We start from the raw sequence: 20,010 nt of genomic DNA, 5'->3' as shown, positions 1-20,010 counted from the left end.
AGATCTGGAACAAGACAAGGATGTCCACTCTCACCACTTCTTTTCAATATAATACTGGAAGTATTATATTAGACAAGAGAAAGACATCCAAGGAATCCAAATAGGAAAAGAAGAAGTCAAACTATCACTATTTGCAGATGATATGATATTATACATAGAGAACCCCAAAAACACCACAGAAAAGCTAATTCAACTCATCAATCAGTTCAGTAAAGTGGCAGGATACAAAATCAACACGCAAAAGTCAGTAGCCTTCCTATACACAAACAATAAATCTGAAGAAGAAATCAAAAAAACACCCCTTTTATTATCAAAACACAAAAAATCAAATATTTGGGAATAAATCTAACAAAAGAGGTAAAGGACCTATACAAAGAAAACTATAAAACACTGTTAAAAGAAATAGAAGAAGACACAAAGAAAGGGAAATACATCCCCTGCTCATGGATTGGAAGAATAAAAATTATTAAAATGGCCATCCTTCCAAAAGCAATATACAGATTCAATGCTATTCCAATCAAAATTTCAATGTCATTCTTCAAAGAAATAGAACAATTATTGATGAAATTCATATGGAATCACAAAAAACCCTGAATTGCCAAAGCTCTCCTGAAAAAAAAAAAGAAGGGAATGGAGGCATCACACTCCCAGACTTCAAACTATACTACAAAGCCATAATCATCAAAACTGCATGGTATTGGAACAAGAACAGACATACAGACCAATGGAAATGAATAGAAAATCCAGAAATAAACCCACAGATTTATGGTCAACTAATCTTTGACAAAGGAGCAAAGACTATTCATTGGAGCAAAGAAAGTTTGTTCAATAAATGGTGCTGGGAAAACTGGGTCGCTACATGCAAAAGAATGAAGCTTGACCACTACCTCACACCATACACAAAAATCAACTCAAAATGGATTAAAGAACTAGACATAAGACCTGAAACCATAAAATATATAGAAGGAAATATAGGTGAAACACTACGTGATTTGCACATCAAAGACATCTTTACAGACACATCACCCAAAGCAGTGATGGTGAAGGCGAAGATAAACAGCTGGGACTACATCAAATTAAAGAGCTTCTGCACAGCAAAAAAGACAATAACAAAAACAAAGAGAAACCCCACCAACTGGGAGAACATTTTTGCACCCAACACTAATGATAAAGGACTGATCACAAAAATCTGCAAAGAGCTGATGAGACTCAACAACAACAAAGAAAATAATCCAGTCAAAAAATGGGCAGAAGAGCTAAAAAGAAACTTCTCTGAAGAGGAAATGCAAATGGCCAACAGGCATATGAAAAAATGTTCAACATCACTTGTCATCAGGGAAATGCAAATCAAAACTACCATGAGATACCATCTCACACCAGTGAGAATGGCACATATTAAAAAAACTAGCAACAACAAATGTTGCCGAGGGTGTGGAGAAAAAGGAACTCTCCTGCACTGTTGGTGGGAGTGCAAACTGGTCCAACCACTGTGGAAAGCTGTGTGGAGATTTCTGGACCTACTAAGCATAGAGCTTCCATATGATCCAGCAATTCCACTCCTAGGTATTTACCCAAAGGACACAGAAACATCAATTCCAAAGAACACCTGCACCCCTATGTTTATAGCAGCACTGTTTACAATAGCTAAGCTTTGGAAACAACCCAAATGCCCAAAAATAGATGACTGGATCAAGAAGATGTGGTACATATATACCATGGAATATTACTCAGCATTCAAAAAAGATAAACACATGCAATTTGCAGCAACATGGATGGCGCTGGAAGGGATCATGCTCAGTGAAATAAGCCAAAAAGAAAAAGAAAAATACCGGATGGTCTCACTCATAGCAGGAATCTAGAAAACTTAAATAAGGGACCAGGAAAATGAATAACTGTAAGAAAGTGAAAATCAAAATCAACAAAAAACTATGAACCAGAGACACTTTTAGGGGGGCGGGGGCGGGAGGGGAGGGATTGGGGTCAGAATGGGGGGGCTGCAATTGTATGGGGAATATAACAATAAAATTTATTATCTAATAAAAAAAAAATTTAATATACACAAACCAAATTTAATAAAATATACACAAACCAAAAAATATACACAAACCAAGAAGCAGGATGTTTAGTTGGGCAGAGATAAAAAAAACCAGGAACAGAATACAACAGTAGGTTAGGAACAACCCCATAGTAGTAGGGTCAACCATACACACATTAAGAAGTAAATTGCAGTTAGGGAAAAAGAAAGTCTCGTAGCAGTGCGTGTTGACAATGATGTAAATGGTTGCTCATGCAGACTGCTGATAGGACTGCATATTGATAGAGCCCTTCAGAGGACAATTTAGTATTACAGTTTAAAACGCGCATTCCTATGACAGCATCCCCACTACCCTCTCTAAAGACATACCTGCATGTGTCACACAAGACACATTCAAGGCAGAATTGCCTATCTTCATTAAAACAGATACAACCCATCTGTCCAACCACAGGGGTTTATATAGAATGCAATATAGCCACACTATAGAATGCTACAAAATAATTAAATACAACAAAGAAGTGCCAACCAGGCACTGCAGGATAAGCTATCTTTGTTTGAATTAGAAAAAGAGAGCGCCCCTGTGGGTAAAATAAGTACACAAGGCAGCTCTTCTTCTGGGCTAAACTAGCAGAGATGGACTGCTAAACTAGCAGAGATGCCCTCCAGGGCAGAGATGCCCTCTAGTCCTATCACCTGAAGGACTACATTGAATGGAAAACAAGTTGCAAAATAATACATATAACAGGACAACTTTAATTAAAAAAGAGTTTCATCAGATTCACAGAAGCACTAATTGATGGACCTAAGATTCTACTTCAGTTTTGTTTTTATGAGAAGCCTGAGATTTTTTTTTTTCCCCACACATCAAACAGACATGCATGTACCATCCTTTGGAAACATCACTGTCACTTTGAAATGAGGGTGATTTTTCCTCCATGGAACATATAGCAATTTCCAGAGATATTTTTAATTTTCACAACCACCTAGTAGGTAGAGGAATCTGGAGATGCTGGTAAATATTCTACAATGCACAAGACAATTCCCAAAATAAACAATTAACCAGACCACAATGCCAATAGCAATGAAGTCAACAAATCTTGGTCTAATTAGAATGAGAATTTTCAAAGAAACTAGCAATTGCTAGTAACAAAAATGAGTTTCCAATAAGTACCTTGCAATTTTTATTTAGAATTGTAACACAATACCATACACATAAACAATGCTTTTAGAATTAAGTCACTTTTAAAATATCATGACAGATTCTTCGAAAATAGTACATAATGTACAAAATTCAGGAGATATCCCTGACTTCAACACAAATAAGTAAGTTCTATAATCTTTCTCCCTTTAAAAATGATCCTCTTATTTGGTGGTGGTAATATTGCAGGGACTGGGAAAGTGAAGATCTAAGGGAAGATGCTGTGTAAAGGTACTACCATTATATCTAAAGAAAGCCAATCAAGACTGCCACACTTTTGCAGGCTTAAAGCATCCAAAAAAGAGACCAAATATGTCCTCTACTTCCTTCTCTCATGTTTAATGCCACAGGAGAATCTGAATCTCTACAGAATAGTATTCTTTCTACTCATTGTATTGCTAACATTACACTTGCTACAACTAGTTGTGCAGTTTACCACTTAACTCAGAGTTATTCTCCACCTGCCTGATAGTTTCTCACCCTAGCTGGGAAGTCAGTTTCCCAAGGAGCAAAACCTGCTCTAAAGAGGCCAGTTGTATCCACCACCCAGAGCTGGTTGGCTGTTGCCAGCCATTGTGTACTTTTACATTCTATACAGTTCCAGTTATAAGGAGGGAGGGAAAAAAGAAAAATAATTTATAAAATGTTTAACAAAGACTTCTGAAAAAAAAATAGCACACCTTCAAGTGGTCAAAAAAGAATTTCTATTAAATTCTGAGAGGCAGTTTCTGTTTTCCTAAGACTTGGACTCACTGTAGAAATTTGTTCTACGAGTTTGATGTTCACCCCAAACTATATTGAGGAATCTATATTTTAAAAAGGAAAAATTAGCTAAAATGTTTTACTTTAATTCATTTTAAACCATTAAGTAAATATATATGCTCAATTAATGCCTTTTAACTTAAATTTCTACTATAGATTTTATAAAATCTAAAATAAAGACACTCTTTATATTGTGGTTTGAAATTAATATAATTAATATCCATTGAAAATATTTTTTCACACATTAAGTGGGTGATTTAAGCAGAAATGGTGGGGAGAACCCCAAATCTTAAAATGTGTTATATTAAGGCTATAGAGTATGTTCTGGGAAGCCATCAAGATCCAAAGGGAGAGGCATTAATGTACGTTCGGAAGACAAATGAAACCTTCTTACCAGAGATAATCACTGAACTGATCATATGTGATATTTGGGAGCTAGATAGTCAAGAAGAAAAAGGAAAAAGAATTGCAGGTCACACAAACAGCAGGCACAAAGGAACAAGACAGTATAGTATGCTATTTAAATTGTAACACTGAGGAATGGGTTTACATCGAGGATATGAGAGGGTATCATAAGAACACGTATTAACCTGCTTAATTGTTATATATTTTCAATGACTTCAATGCCAAAAGTATCCCTCTTTCGTCTTTTGCTTTAGATAATTTGGAGTCTGTAATGACTATACATTTTTCATGCAGTATAATACACTTATGTATACTAAATTTTGAAAGAGTAAATAAAAGAAGATGGATTATTAGTCAAGAATGAATATGCTCTCCTTTCAATCTATACTATTGACAGGTATAGCATTTGTTTGGGAAATGTTATTAATGTGTCTTGAATAACAAATGAAATATGCATCCAAATGTTTGGCCAATTATGGTTTTTCCTAGTGGTTTTGAATGCTCATCAGAAAATCTTGCTTTACAACATGAATGGAGCTGGAAGGTATCATGCTCGGTGGAATAAGCCAGAAAGCAAAAGAAAAATACTGGATGGTCTCACTCACAGCAGGAATTTAGAAAACCTAAATAAAGGACCAGGAAAAAGACTAATTATAATAAAGTAAAAGTCAAAATCAACAAGCAACTATAAACCAGAGACACACTGCAGGGGTCGGGGGAGAAGGGAGTAGGATCAAAACAAGGGGGGTGGGAATTATATGGGGACTATAACCAAGATGAAAATGCATACATTGTGCAAAAATGAAAAATGATCTAAAAATATATATAATAAAATTTAAAAAAAAATCTTGCTTGAAACTTCCCATACTCACACTGTCCAGTGCCCTCTGAGTGGACACTAAATACTATTCCCACAACTCCTTTTTCCTTGCATAAGGTATACAGACACTTGTGGCTTTCAAGGAAAAAGTTTCATTGTAGAATCCTTTTAAGCAAACTAGGGTGCTAGAACTTACAGGAAAGAATGTCCTCAACACACTGAGTAAAAGTATTTCATCAATCTATATTTCCATACCCGAGCACATTTCTGAATAAGTACACATCAGTAAATATTTTCTCACAAATGCAGATAACTTGTCTCAAAGGTTTGTTTTTTTTTTTTTGGAGGGGGGGATAAAACTACAGGAAAACAATGTACTACTCAAACAAGATACATCACTGGATTCAGAAAACAGGGGTGCCAAAGAAGAGGAGTGGTAAGTGCAAATTCCATTCTGACAGCTCCCCCAGTGGCTGCAGTGAGCAGGTTCAAACAGCATCAACAGGGTGAGGCCCTGATTGGTATAAAGGAAATGAAAACTTCGGGTTATCTAATGTCTTTTAGTATTTGGGAAAAGTATTAAGCTCATCTATTTAAGCATTTAGAAAAATGATTTATAAAATTTGCAAAGCCAATATAAAGAATTACACACACAAACACACACACATTTGTAGTGGCTGTGTTTAGAAATGATGGAACCATAAAAGATTGAAAGACTGTCATAAGGGCCTCCCCGGTGGCGCAGCGGTTGAGCGCTGGGTTGCGAAGCTGCCTGCGGCCTTTGCGGCGCCGGTTCGATCCCCGGCTGCTCCCCGGCCACCGGAGGAGGGTCCCACATGGCGCGCAGACCTCTCCTGCCGCCCGCTGCTCCCCTCAGCAGTGTACTTCGGTCCTTCTGGCTGCTCTGCTCCCTGCTCTGGCTCTGGTGAATTCTCTCACCCTCCCGCGCTTCTGACTGTACCCAGTGCATGTATAAATAAATAAATAAATCTTTAAAAAAAAAAAAAAAAAGAAAGACTGTCATAAACTGGTCACTGTATTAGCTGACTTTCTGCTATGATCAAAGCAACTGAGTGACCCTCAAGGGGAGACGTGGTTGGAAAGAGCCTACAGAGACCAGAGAATCTATAATTGAGAAGAATCAACCATTTTCTTTAAGGACAACAAAGACACTCAGCAAAACTTTACTTTTATGTTCCATTCCCAAATTAGCCATAAAACCTTTCTCCAAATTCCCAGGAAACCTACATACTCATCAAAATTCCCATCTTCCTTATTGCCTTTTCTTTCTATACAATGTTATGTCAGGTCAACTGAGCGATTATCTTTTTATACGGTCAAAAAGTCTATATATTGATGAAAAGACAGAGTAATCAAAGTTTCAGATTCTAGTTATGAGGATTCAACACTAACACTATATAATTTTAAATGTAAATCCATAAGAGGGTTAATACTACTTTATATAGAGACTATCATTCAAATCTCACTCTTCCTTCCTTTAAACCTCATTTTTCGTTCTCACACTGTATATTCTCCTTACGTACTTCTTGTGTCTCCACAGGAGAGAGAAAAATTCTGAGGAGATGAGCACTCACTAGGGTAGTGGTGCAGGTAATGGGCAAAGTAGTGCCTTCTCAGGATACCAGGAATAAATGAGTAATACACTGCCCATCAGCAAATAGAGGACAAGGTGAAAGGCAGCAGGAAGTTGGCAGAAGGGAGAAGACAAGGTTTGCCAAAAGGAGAACCAAAACAAAACTAAGTTTTCCCAAAATGAATTACTAATTAGGGCTTTTTTCTTCTCAAAGAGTTTTCTGATTCCTGAATATCAAATTTTATTGCTCTCCAGAGAAATTACATGAATGTTTAAAAGTAATTTAAGGACAAATTAAATTTGAGAATTCAAACTCTCATTTTGACATATGGAATTAGGCAAAAAAAAATGTATTTCCTTAAAGGGATAAATGTAAAATCTTGCTATGTGTACAGAATATTAGATCTCCATTTAGGAAATTTAGCAAGTATACTAAGACTTGAATATATTAGCTGCTCTTCCCTAGTAATAATTTATGGGTAGGGAAAAAAAAAGACACTTTCATTACATTCAAGCTTGTGAAAAAGAATTTATGATTACCGAAAGCTAGGTTAATGACCACTCTATTCAACTGCCACTATTTAAAAAAAAAAAAAAAAGTACAGTGGATGTGAAAAGCTAGGTGTTATGGGACAGTCACTTCTGTGCTGAGCAGAGATGCAAGAGAAGCAAAAAATGAAAATGAATACATATATATGTATGTAATATATATACATGTATATATACATACATACATCCTAAATATATATATATATATATGTAAAGGTGTTCAGGCAGAAGCAGAAAACTAGGTATTTGTACAACATTGAATTAGAGAAAGCAAGAAGCAAGAAGCAGGAACAAAAGAATAAAATCTGTTGGAAATGATCAAGGACAGTTGCTATAGGAAAAACCAAAGGCAGCAGGTGAGACTTTTCTTCTTATTTTGGTGATCCTCACTTCAAAGTCATGTTCCTTAAGAAGACATTTTTTAATGAAGAAATGACAATTTATAAATGCTTCATGCATATTTAAAAACATTTACAAATGAATCATTTTTTTAAGAATTAATTTAAATATAATTCATATATAATATGCATAATGCATTATAGTAAATATAAAATATATATAACAGTACATAATTTATAAAGAATAATGTATAAATATAAAACATCGTTTAATATACAGTTATAAATGTGTTATACAATTTATATAATTATAAACTAATCTTTAAGAATTTCATTTATAACCCTGTAGAATATTATGTATGCTGAAACATATTGTCTTCAATATTTTTATTTCCCAAACTGCAATAATATAAATAAAAGAATTCTTTGATTATTTATATGGATAAATGCTTTCCTTCTTTTCTTTTCTCTCAGTAGAATAAGTATCTAACTGACTCCCACAAAACAATTTCAGTTGCAAAAATTCTTTTGAGAGGGTAGAAGAATTGAGAGGGAAAAAGTATTTAAAAGAACTTTAGCCTTTGATTACATAAGCAAGTCACCTTTAAGACTCAGTTTATATGGACCCAGGGATAAATTTTGAGTTGGTGAGGATACCTATGACCCTGAATATAAAATTATATTAATATGTATTTATGCTAAATTCTGAGGAGAAGATCTCTGGCTTTTATTACATTCTTAAAAATTTTGACCAACAAAAGATTAAAATATCTACCCTCAGAATTAACCTTCACGGTTAAGTTCCAGAGATCCAGAAAATAGTTAAATCTATTTTCTGCTGAAGCAACAGAGTAGAGAAGCAGCATTATGAGAGCAAGATTCCAGGTGAAGGCTTCCATGGATAAGCGCTTCCATAAAGCACTTCACTTAACAGAGATTGCTGTTCTACAAGTTTAAAGGGAGTGTTCTGGGCTAAGAAAACTTTTCCGAGAGTCTATGCAGTTCTAAGGACTCTCCTCTCTGGCTCCTTCTCCTAAGGTATTAGGAAACTCTTAACTCATTCATACAGACCTTTCAATGCTTATAAAGCATGAAATTTAACAGTCAACTAGAGCAGGAAGAAAATTTAATAGCTACATTGCTGACTGGCATACTGAATTGTCCAGTCATTTATAATTTCTACTATTTTAAATTTTAGGGATAAGGTCAAAATGTCACAAGTCTACAAGTGCTTAGAAAATTACTAGCATTTCAACTTTCATTTAAGAAAGTTTTTTATGCCCACAGAGTGCTTGTTTGGTGGCACTAATCCTCTGTGCTTAGTGTGCATAATTTAATTAGAAATTTAATGTGAGCCTCTGATTTCCTTTTCAAGATGGTAAATTAAGCACACTCCGAAACTTGCCTTTCAGGCATGAAATCCCTGGAAATGGTTTTAAAAGTGAATAAATTCATAGCTGAGCTTAAAAATAGTGCTCCATAGAGTAGGAACTCTATAGACTATAAAGAAGGCAACTATAAAACTTTACTTGAATATTAATATCATTTTAAGCTTAAGTTCCTAGTCAGTGCTCTCAGACAAAAAATTGATTAAGTAGGTATAAAAAGTAAAAAAGGAGAAACAAGTTATTTTAAAATGTATAGCCGATAACATAAAATATTAATGGATAATTTAATATATCATAATTAGTTGATAATGCAGTTGAGTATGAGAGAAAAACACAAAAACTCAGTAATATTTCACTCTGGAGATATAGCCACAAAAAATTTTTTACCTAGAAATTAATTTAACAATAGATGCTCAACAACTTTTTGAGAAAATATAATCAACAAAAACTTAGGCAAGTGAAATCTAATCTTTTTGGTGAGAGAGTATATGTACAAATCTATTGAAGTAGACATTAGTTGCTCCCAACCCACTTAATGAAAGGTGAAGCTTAGTGGTCAGGTGTAACTACACAACACGAAAGGCAGGTGAGCTCAGGGAAAGACACAGGGAGAAAGGGCTTAATTGTTTCCAGGATTTGGACTTGCACTAGAGATTTGGGGGCCTTAGGGAAGACGTTTGGAGAGACATATATAGAGACACTTGAAAAAGACATGTAAAGGAGAGACAAGTGGCTAAGTTAACAATGGTATCTGCTACCTTGATTTGTACTTAAATTTTGCTCCTTTGGTCCCAGCTTTCTGGCACCTGTTTCAGTATCCCTTTACTATGTTCCCCACCAGAAGTTGACTGAGACTTGTGGAAAGACTTTGTGGCTAAGTGGCCCACTTTGGGGTGACCAGATTTGGCTAGGCGTTTGCCCACAAGGGGGTGGGTAATTTGGGGTATTTACTGGAAAACTGATTAGCTATTTATTTCCTTTCTTCTCTTCTCTCCGTATGCACAATAATTCTATTAAAATTCTTTCACACTAAGAGTCTCCTTTGTCCTTGTGCACACAGATGGCCAGGCCCCTTTAGAGCATGCAAGTTTGGGAGTCCTGGGGTGCCCCTTGGTTACTAACATATAGACACAATTATTAAGTAAGAAGATAATGTGTAAAAAAAGTCAGTTCATTTTAATTTAATGTACTTCCACATAGCCCTAATAATATTTTTTAATTATTTATTTATTTATACAAGAACCGGGGTACAGACCAGAGATGCGGGAGGGTGAGAGGATTCACCAGAGACAGTGGGGAACAGAACAGGCAGGGTGATGAAATACACTGATGAGGGGGGCAGTGGGCTCGACAAGAGAGGTCTGCCACACCATGTGGGACCCTTGCCGGCCAGGATTGAACCAGCGCTGCAGAGGCTGCGGACAGCTTCACAATGCTGTGCTCAACCACGTGGGCCACGAGGGGAGGCCCCTAATAATATTCTTAAGGGATTTTTACACATTGATTTTAAAATGCATATAAGAGAAATGGGAGAAGAAGGAAAATAATTTCAAATGAAAACAACAAGAGAGATGTGAGAAGACATTATGAAATTGTAATAGTACCACTTAGAATAGACAAGTACATCAATGAAAGAGATTAATGAATCTACTATGTATGTGAATTTATAATACGATGCATTTAAAATCTGTGGGTAAAGCTGGACCTTTCAATAAAGGAATTTAGAAAGCTTCATTTTGTATAAGTTAGATCTTATCTCTAATCTTACTAAGAAATAAATTCCAGATTGACTAAAGTTTTAACACACAAAGAAGTAAAAAAAAATTTATATAAATGTAAGATATATTATTAGAAAATAGGTATGGCAAATTTTTGTGAATAAGAACAGAACTCACAAGCCATTGTGGGAAATATGAGTAAATTTGAGACATCAAAATCAAAAAAATTAATGAAAAGTGTATGAGAAGCAAAGTAAAATAAAAAACAAACATAACCAAAAAAGAAAATTTAAAAAACATATTTTGGACCTCCCTGGTGGTGCAAGGGGTTAAGCACAGCACTGTGAAGCTATCTCCAGCCTCTGCAGCATGAGTTTGATACCCAGCCGGCCAGGGAGTTACCAACCTGACATAGCTGACCTCTCCTGTCTCAACCCCTGCTCCCCTCAGCAGTGTAATTCAGTCAGTCTGCCTGTTCTGCTCCCCACTCTGTCTCTGGTGAATCCTCTCACCTCCCCATACCTCTGGCTGTACCCCAATTCTTGTGTGCATAAATCTTTTTGAAAAAACACATATTTTAACTCACTAAAATCCAGATAATGTAATTTTGAAAAATACTAATTTTTACCTGTTATATCACTTTTTTTGTTTTAAAGATTTATTTATTTATTCATACAAGCACTGCGTACAGTCAAAAGTGCGGGAGGGTGAGAGAATTCACCAGAGCCAGAGCGGGGAACAGAACAGGCAGACCGACGAAATACACTGCTGAGGGGAGCAGCGGGTGAGGCAGGAGTGGTCTGTGGCACCATATGGGACCCTGGCCAGCGGCTGGGGATCAAACCAGTGCTGCAGAGGCTGCAGGCAGCTTCGCAGCCCAGCGCTCAACCACTGCCTCACCAGGGGAGACTCTGTTATATCACTTTTAAAAGAAATTATTTGATTTGACAAGAGCAATTGTAGATAAAGCTGTGAGGAAGAGGGTATTCTCATGTACTGCTTTGAGAATAGATTAAAATTTGAAAATACATATGTCTAAATCCTATCAATTTTTGTTTGACTTCCATACAAATTAACAATAAGACCATGTTAATAAGTCATGAATATTAACTGACTGAATCATTTACATAAACATTTCACCTGTTTTCCATAACCTTGGTCACTGTGAGATATTTTCTTTCTTGAAAAATTCTTGACCTCTGCTAAAGACAAATGTTTAGATGAAATATTGAATTCACTTCTTTCATTATGCCACATCATATCATAATTCTCTGTTCTACTCACTGTCTTCATTTTATCTGGTACAATAGTTTATTTGTTCATCTCACAGAAACCCACAGATCATTGACTCCCTTATCTCTTCCTTGCTTTTAGCTTCCTCCTGCATTCCCCATTTGGCTTACAGTAAATGAACCATTTTCATATTATCAGCTTAATCCACTCTAATGCCACACTCTTCCATCATAACTTCTTGATAAAAAGCCAAACATTGAATGAATCATAAAATTGAAAAGAAAAAAAGAAGACAACAATTTGGTAGCTGAAGGTCACTATAAAACCAGAATCTGCAACCTCAAATAAGTTCTCTACATTCTCCAAAGGCCACAAACTTGCCTGTTTGCCCTCTGATTTTCAACACTATAATTTTCAACACATGTGAACTCCCCTCAAATCACTGAGCCCTTTTCCTAACACTCTGTAGTCTGATTCCACTTCAACAAAGTATCGTATCTCCTAAGAAAAAAGAAGTCAACTGATGCAATTCTTCCTTTCCCCTACCTAGTCCATAAACTTCCCTACACCTACAACTTTTCTTCTTCTGTCAGTAATGCTCTGAATCCACCTCTGTGTCAGGAGTCCTCCAGATCACCCTTAGTATTGATGACTCACAAGAATGACTCAATGAACTTGAAAAAATATCATAACCTCTATTATGGTTCATTGGGATCAGTCACTTAGCCATATAGCATCAGCATAACTGACCTCAGTTACTGAGACCCCAGAGTCCCTGATGCCCACCCATATAACATGTCCCAAAGTCTTAGGAATTCCAAAAAAAAAAGTGTTCAACACAAATTACATTATTAGCATAAATTATCAGGCTTGACCCAGGGCCTCAGGAAGCCAACCATACTAATCAAACAGGGTAATCCAAGGACTCAGAGGTCATTTCACAGGAACCAAGTAAGTAAGTAAAAAGAGGAAAAAGCAGATCACAGGTTGGAAGGTGCTGGAATTGGGGGTGAGGGAGAACTAGGAAAATTTTGGAGATATTGGCACTGTTATATATTTTAGTTGAGTTATAATTTATTATTGCATATGTGTCAAAACTCAGGACTGCACACTAAAAAACATTAATAGTCTCCATATAAATTATTAATATTTAAAAACTTGGAAAAAATAAAAAATGTGGGCGCTCAGGCAATCTTTCACAAATGTGTACTTCAATGTGCCAGATAGTATCCAAGTTGCCTGTGATATAGTCTTGAAGAAAGCAAATGAAGAACACAACTCTTTCTAGTAGATCAGTAACAGGTGAGATGCTGGCAACCAATCCAGTTCAGGAGACCTCAAGTAAAGTCTATATTGTGTAAAATGTATCGGGAGGTCAGAAAAATGGAAAGTCAAGTCCTATTGGCCATGGAGAGTCAGTTGATTTAACATTCCCACTCTCTGCCCAGAAAATACCTATATTTATTAATGAAACAAACATTTAGGGAGGAGACACAACAGCAAAACTGGAGTAAAATATTTTTATTCATTTGGCATAGATTTATTATCTATAAAATATTAGTTTTAAAATAGTTCTTATCTAAATATTAGTATCAATAAAAGTGAGAATTTATTTTTCAAAATGACTATGAGAATAACCACAAAACTTGAAAATGAGAAATTGAGGTTATAAAGTCTGTTGCCTTACAAGAAAACTATAAAAACTAAGTGAAGACAGGGATTATTATTTTATCTAGGTAAAATAAAAAATGGTAATAAATCTTTATATTTATAAGCCTTAGTCTTCATAAATGAAATCTGTTAGGGAAAATAAAAACTGAAAATGTAAAAAATAAATAGTGAAAAGAACATCATCTTGCTGTAAGAATTGAGTCCCTCTGCTCCCTGTATTTCTAAGCAATTTATTTTTTTTCCCTTTTGGCATGTACTTTATGTATCTAAAAAGTCTTGCCTTATAACATGCCTCAATAACTTTCTTCTGCAGCTAGCTATCCAAGAAAAATTTTTGTTGTGAAATAAAAGACACACATTTGTCTTATTATTCAACCAGATTAACATTAGAGTCATTGTTTCTGCTCAGTTTCTGCTATCCAAGTGTCCACTATAATTCATAAAAATTCTTACATTGCAATTTTAAGGCCTATACAAAGAGATCAAAGGGAGTCAATTTCTTGACATTTCTTTTTTTTTTAAAGGAAGAACACTTATTGAGATTGAAACATTCTAGACATTACATGTATTATTTCATTTAATTTTCCTAAATCTATATGTATGAATACACTATCTCCATCTATATGTGCAAGTAAAGTTTACAGAAATTAGCTTGCATGCCCCAAATCATGTGACAGTTAGAGTGAAGCCTAATTTGTTACTGCTGCCATTACTAGTCTTACCCAATCAATAGAGAAATCCTTTCTTTAATAAATTTATTCTAAATGCAGAAGACAAGCTTCTAGTTAGATTCACAAAGATGGGTGAAAACCCAAGTAAATAGGAGCAGAAATGAAAGAGAAGCTATAATAGGCATCTCAGAAACACAGAGGATCAAAAGAAGAGTACTATGTATTTATTTTTTCAAAGAACCAGCTTTTAGTTTCATTAACTTTTGATTTCTATTTCTGCTCAAACTTTCATTGGCTTTCAGTTTTGTTTTTTTTTAATTCCTTAAGGTAATAATGTTATACTTTTTTTAAGATTTATTTATTTATTTATACAAGCAGTGGAGTATAGGCCAGAGGCATGGGAGGGTGAGAGAATTCACCAGAGACAGTGCAGGGAAAACAGGCAGAAGGACCAAAGTACACTGCTGAGGGGAGCAACGGGCAACACAGGAGAGGTCTGTTGCACCTTGTGGGTTAGCTCCCTGGCCGGGGAGTTTTGCAGTGGCTGGTGATATTGAGAGTGCTGAGACTTTAACCGATGTGCCACAAAGAAGACCCCTGCCATGTGGGAATCTCCCTGGCTAGCCAGGAATCGAACTGTTGCTGCAGAGGCTGAGGACAGCTTCACAGCGCTGCACTCAAACCGCTGCACCACCGGGGAGGTCCCAGGTTATTTATTCTTGTTTCTTAGTGTGGGCATGTATTGTTACATATGGCCCTATTAATACTGCTTTTGCTATATTTATTTTGCTGTATTTACTCCATAAGTTCTGGAAGGTTATGTCCTCATTATCATTTGTCTCAAAGTATTTTTTAATTTCTATCTTGATTTATCCTTGACCCAATAGTCATTCATTAGTGTACAGTTCAACTTTTAATAGTAGAAGTATATCCTGCTTTCATTTTGTGGTTGATTTCTACTTTGATAACAATGTATTTACAGAAGATGCTTGGTGTGATTTCAATCTTCATAAATTTATTATTTGCCCTGTGACCCAATATCTGGTCACACATAAATGTCCCATGTGTACTTTAGAAGAATGTGTATGCAGCTTTGGGGGAGGTACAGTGCCCTATAAAGGTCTATTAAGCCCATGTGATCTAATTCTTTGTTCCAGGCTATTGTGCCGTTACTTAATTTCTGTCTTGTTGATCTTTTCATTGACAAAAATGGGGTGTTTAAGTCCCCTGCCACAAATGTGTTTTTCCAGTGTTTTCAGATCTGATATCAATTGCCATATATATTTTGTTGCTCCTTCATTTGCTGAGTATTTTTGAGTGTTATGTCTTCCTGATCTATTGTTCCCTTAATCACTATATATTACCCATCTCTGTCTATTACCATTTAGAGCAGAAATCTATTTTGCCTAATATAATTATGACTGATTCTGCCATCCTTTTAGTCCTGTTTCCTTTCAGTATTATTTTCCAACATTCTAAATCTATGTTTATCTCTGAAACTCAGAGGCATTTTCTGGAGACAGCAGAAAGTTGGATTCTGCTGCCTATTCCAAACAGATACTCTATATCATTTAATTTATGGGCTCAGTTCATCTGCATTTTAATTAAATATGTGTATTTAAATATATTTTACATCATTGTTCATTTCAGTTCATTTAGAGTAATTTTCTGATAGATGGAAGTCTGCTAGTGCCATTTTCCCTTTAATTTTGTGGTTCTATTTTATGTGATGAAACCTATGTCTTCACTCTCAAAATTGGCATTTCTAATACAGAGAACAAAGTCTTTACATATTGAATTAGAAAAACATATAATAATTATTATATATCTTCATGGATATAATTGATAAAAAAACATCTGTTTTAAATTAGACTTTGATTCTTTATGTTGAAGTAATGTGTTAATAGTGAACAGGTAATGATATAATAGCCATTAAATGATACCAGAACTGCTAATTTCTCTATAAATCTATGCTTACATATGTAGCAAGGACCAAGCTCCTATCTCCCACTACATATATCAGAGACGTATGCAATAACAGATCATAAAACTGAAGTAATAAATACTCATCACTATTCTTTTTTCTTCAAATTACTTAAATTTTCTTGTTGTTTCTTCCACAGAGAATTGGGGAAAAAACAGCAGATGATTTCTTAGGTTTTGCTTTTTCTTAAATTTTTCTTTAAACATCCTTGTTTAGTTTTTCACTATACAGGATTTTTCACCATAGTTTTCCCCGCTACCAGAACATCCCTAGTCCTCCATCACTTTTTCTTAATTTGAATCCCCTTGAAAGAAGAGCCTCAAACAAGGGCTTAGATTCAGGCAGCTTAGGGGAATACAATTCAAAGCAGCAGCACAAATGGAATAGCAAGAAGAGTGAGGCCAGAAGTAAGTCTAATGAAAGTGTGAAATCAAGGTTACTGCTGTACCAACCCTATGGGTCTTCTGAATATCTGGAAATGCCTCCAAAACATGACTATACAAAAAGGATAGGCATACTGGCTCTCTCACCCTGCTAGGAGAGGGTGATGTATGAGAGATAACCTTTCCTTACTTCAGAGATGTTCCTGGGCTTGGACTGGAATTCAGCAAGGATTTCAGAGAAATCCCTATGGGAGGAGAGAAGAGTCATGTGTAATGGGTGATTTCTATACAGAAAAACACTGTTGATAGCAACCGTGGCTAAAATCAGAAGTATTACAAGAGACTGGGATAGTAGCACCATGAGCATCCAATACTCCCAGGAAGTCATGGTTCTCAGTCTGTATTATTTAAATTGAATTAAATATTATGGTCCTAAGAGAAACAAATAATGGGTAACAAGAACCAATAAAAGTGATGGTGACTCTCATGGTAGTTATAAACAGAAAATGTTGCTATAATTTGTCCACATACCTAGATGATTTCTGAGATGAGATTTTGGCTAACATATTCTAACAGCATGTTGAACTCTGCAATAGAGAAAGATAATGCACCGCATAATATTAGTTTGATAAAATATTCTTTAAGGATATCCAGTCACTAATCAAGTCTTTGCTCAGCAAGCAGCTTTCTGCTTAGTGATAAAGCTTTCCAAGAGCCAAGATATTGAAAAAGGGATATCTGTGTAAGGATTTAGATATATCTCCCATTTTTTGAATAATAAATGGATTTGCTGATACATGAATCACTCTTTTTTTGATTTAGTCATAGTCACTGTAAGTCAACACTTATGGGAGATAACACTTGAAAGAGGACAGTGGGGTTTTTAAATATGTAAGTCTCATTATTAGAGACCCCCACATTTTAAATAAAGAATTCTATAGAGTTTAGCGTTGAAGGCAGGAGTGGAGCAGAAGATATATAAACACGCACATGTCTATTAGACAAAGCATAGCATTATTAACTTCCCACTATGCTATCTGAGCCTAAAGTATGTATGGCAATGTTTCTTCACTGAGACATTAGACACACATAGGGATCCCAATAGATTTCAAAGGGTTCTAGTCTCTCTTATGGGGCAAGGAAGGAAAATACAGTAAAATTCGACTATTTTAAGCTAATAGCTATGAAGTATTTAACGTGTCAGATGAAGCTGTATCTAAAAACAAATTTTAGCATATCAAATGAAAGTTGCAAAAAGAGTGTGGGGGAGGGGTTGTCCTATTACTTTAATCTCAAACCAATTTTTAAAACTCAATATACCAGTTTCCTACTATAGCTACTTTCCTCCACTCTTTTAATAAAGTGCATTACCAATGTGTCAGCTTTCCTCCCAATTCCTTCACATAAATAAAAATTTTCACATTTTTGAAAAATTTCATGTTCACCCTGGGGCAAGCCAACCTCAATCTTTATTTCCTATAGTCTTAATTTTAGCCTTTCCTACTTCAGTTGTTTTCTAACAGCTCTTAGCAGTGAAAACTTCAGGGACAAGTACAAGAATGAAAATAAGAAAGTGGTAGGGGAAAAAAAACACAGAAAAATGAAACAGATGAAAAGTAGTTATTCAGTCAATTCATACCATGTAATATGTTTTAGAGTTTACTCCACAGGAGGCTGAAAATGTAATATAGGTATGAAAACGTTCAAACATTTTATAAGAAGCGACCTAGAAGACTCAAACGGGGTGGGGCATCTGGAAATATTAGAAACTCACTACATTTTTAATAAAATTCATTCTACATCATTATGAAATACGGTGTTCTATATTAAAACTGTATCTAATTATCACTACAATAATTCAAGGTAAATACCTAGTGTGACAGCTTGAATGTAAAACTAATAACCAAAAAAGCAACAGTTCACAAGATTTAGCTACAAAGTTACGAGGTGTTCAAGAAGCACATCACAACTTACATTTTTAATCAAATGAGGATACTTAAAAAGAAAGGATCACAGGCATTTCCTCTGATTATGTCCCCAAAAGAGGGGTAGCTGGATCACATGGTTGTTCTATCTTTCAATTTTTTGACAAACATCCAATATGATGTTCATAGTGGCTGCACCAATTCACATTCCCACCAACAATATATAAGGATTCTCTTGCTCTACATCCTCACCCCACTTTATCTTTCATTTTCCTAATTTTTTGATGACAGTCATTCTAACAGGTATGAGGTGATTTTATTGTGACTCTGATTTGCATTTTCCTGATGATTAATAACATTGAGTACCTTTTCATATTCCTATTAGTCATTTGGATGTCATTTTTTTGAAAAATATCCATTAGGTCTTTTGCAAATTTATACAACAAGTTGTTTTTATGAATGAATTCCTAATATATTTTGGATATTAATCCTATCAGATGTGTGATCTTTATTTTTTTTAAAGATTTATTTGTTTATTTTATACAAGAACTGGGGTACAGGCCAGAGGCACAGGAGGGTGAATTCACCAGAGACAGAGGGGGGAACAGAACAGGCAGACTGACAAAATACACTGCTGAGGGGAGCAGTAGGCGAGACAGGAGAGGTCTGCCGAACCATGTGGGACCCTTGCAGGCTGGCCAGGATGGAACTGGTGCTGCTGAGGCTGCAGACAGCTTTTCAGCGCTGCGCTCAAGTGCCCACACCACCAGGGGAGGCCCGATGTGTGATCTTTAGATATTTTCTCCCGTTCCATAGGTTGTCTTTCATTTTGATTGTTGCCTTTGCTGCAGAGAAGCTGTTTTATTTGGTATAGTCCTAATTGTTTGTTTTTGTGTTTGTTGCCAAAATTTATTTCCAAAGCACACTGTCTCAAAGATATATCTGTGCAATATTAATTGCAGAATTATTCATAATACCAAAGAAATGGAAAGAACGGGGGTGTCCAGTAACACCTAGGGTAAAGACTAGATGAACAAATGGATAAAGAATATGTGTGACATGAGTATGTGTGAATGTGCAATGCAATGTTATTCATAAAAAGGACATCCTGCCACTTGCAAAAACATGGCTGGACCTAGAAAACATTATGCCAAGTGAAATGAGCCAGACACAGAGAAAAAAAAAACTATGTGATCTTTTATGTATAACCAAAATAGGCAAATACCTAGACTCAGGTAGTAGAACAGTAGTTACCATTGGTGAGAGGTGAAGAAAATAAGATGCCACTCAAAGGACACATAATAATCATTATATTCCCTGCATGAACGAAGGATTT

This window comes from Talpa europaea, assembly GCF_964194135.1.
Source record: "Talpa europaea genome assembly, chromosome: 2".
Classification (NCBI taxonomy): Eukaryota; Metazoa; Chordata; class Mammalia; order Eulipotyphla; family Talpidae; genus Talpa; species Talpa europaea.
Note: the sequence above shows the minus strand (reverse complement) of the source record.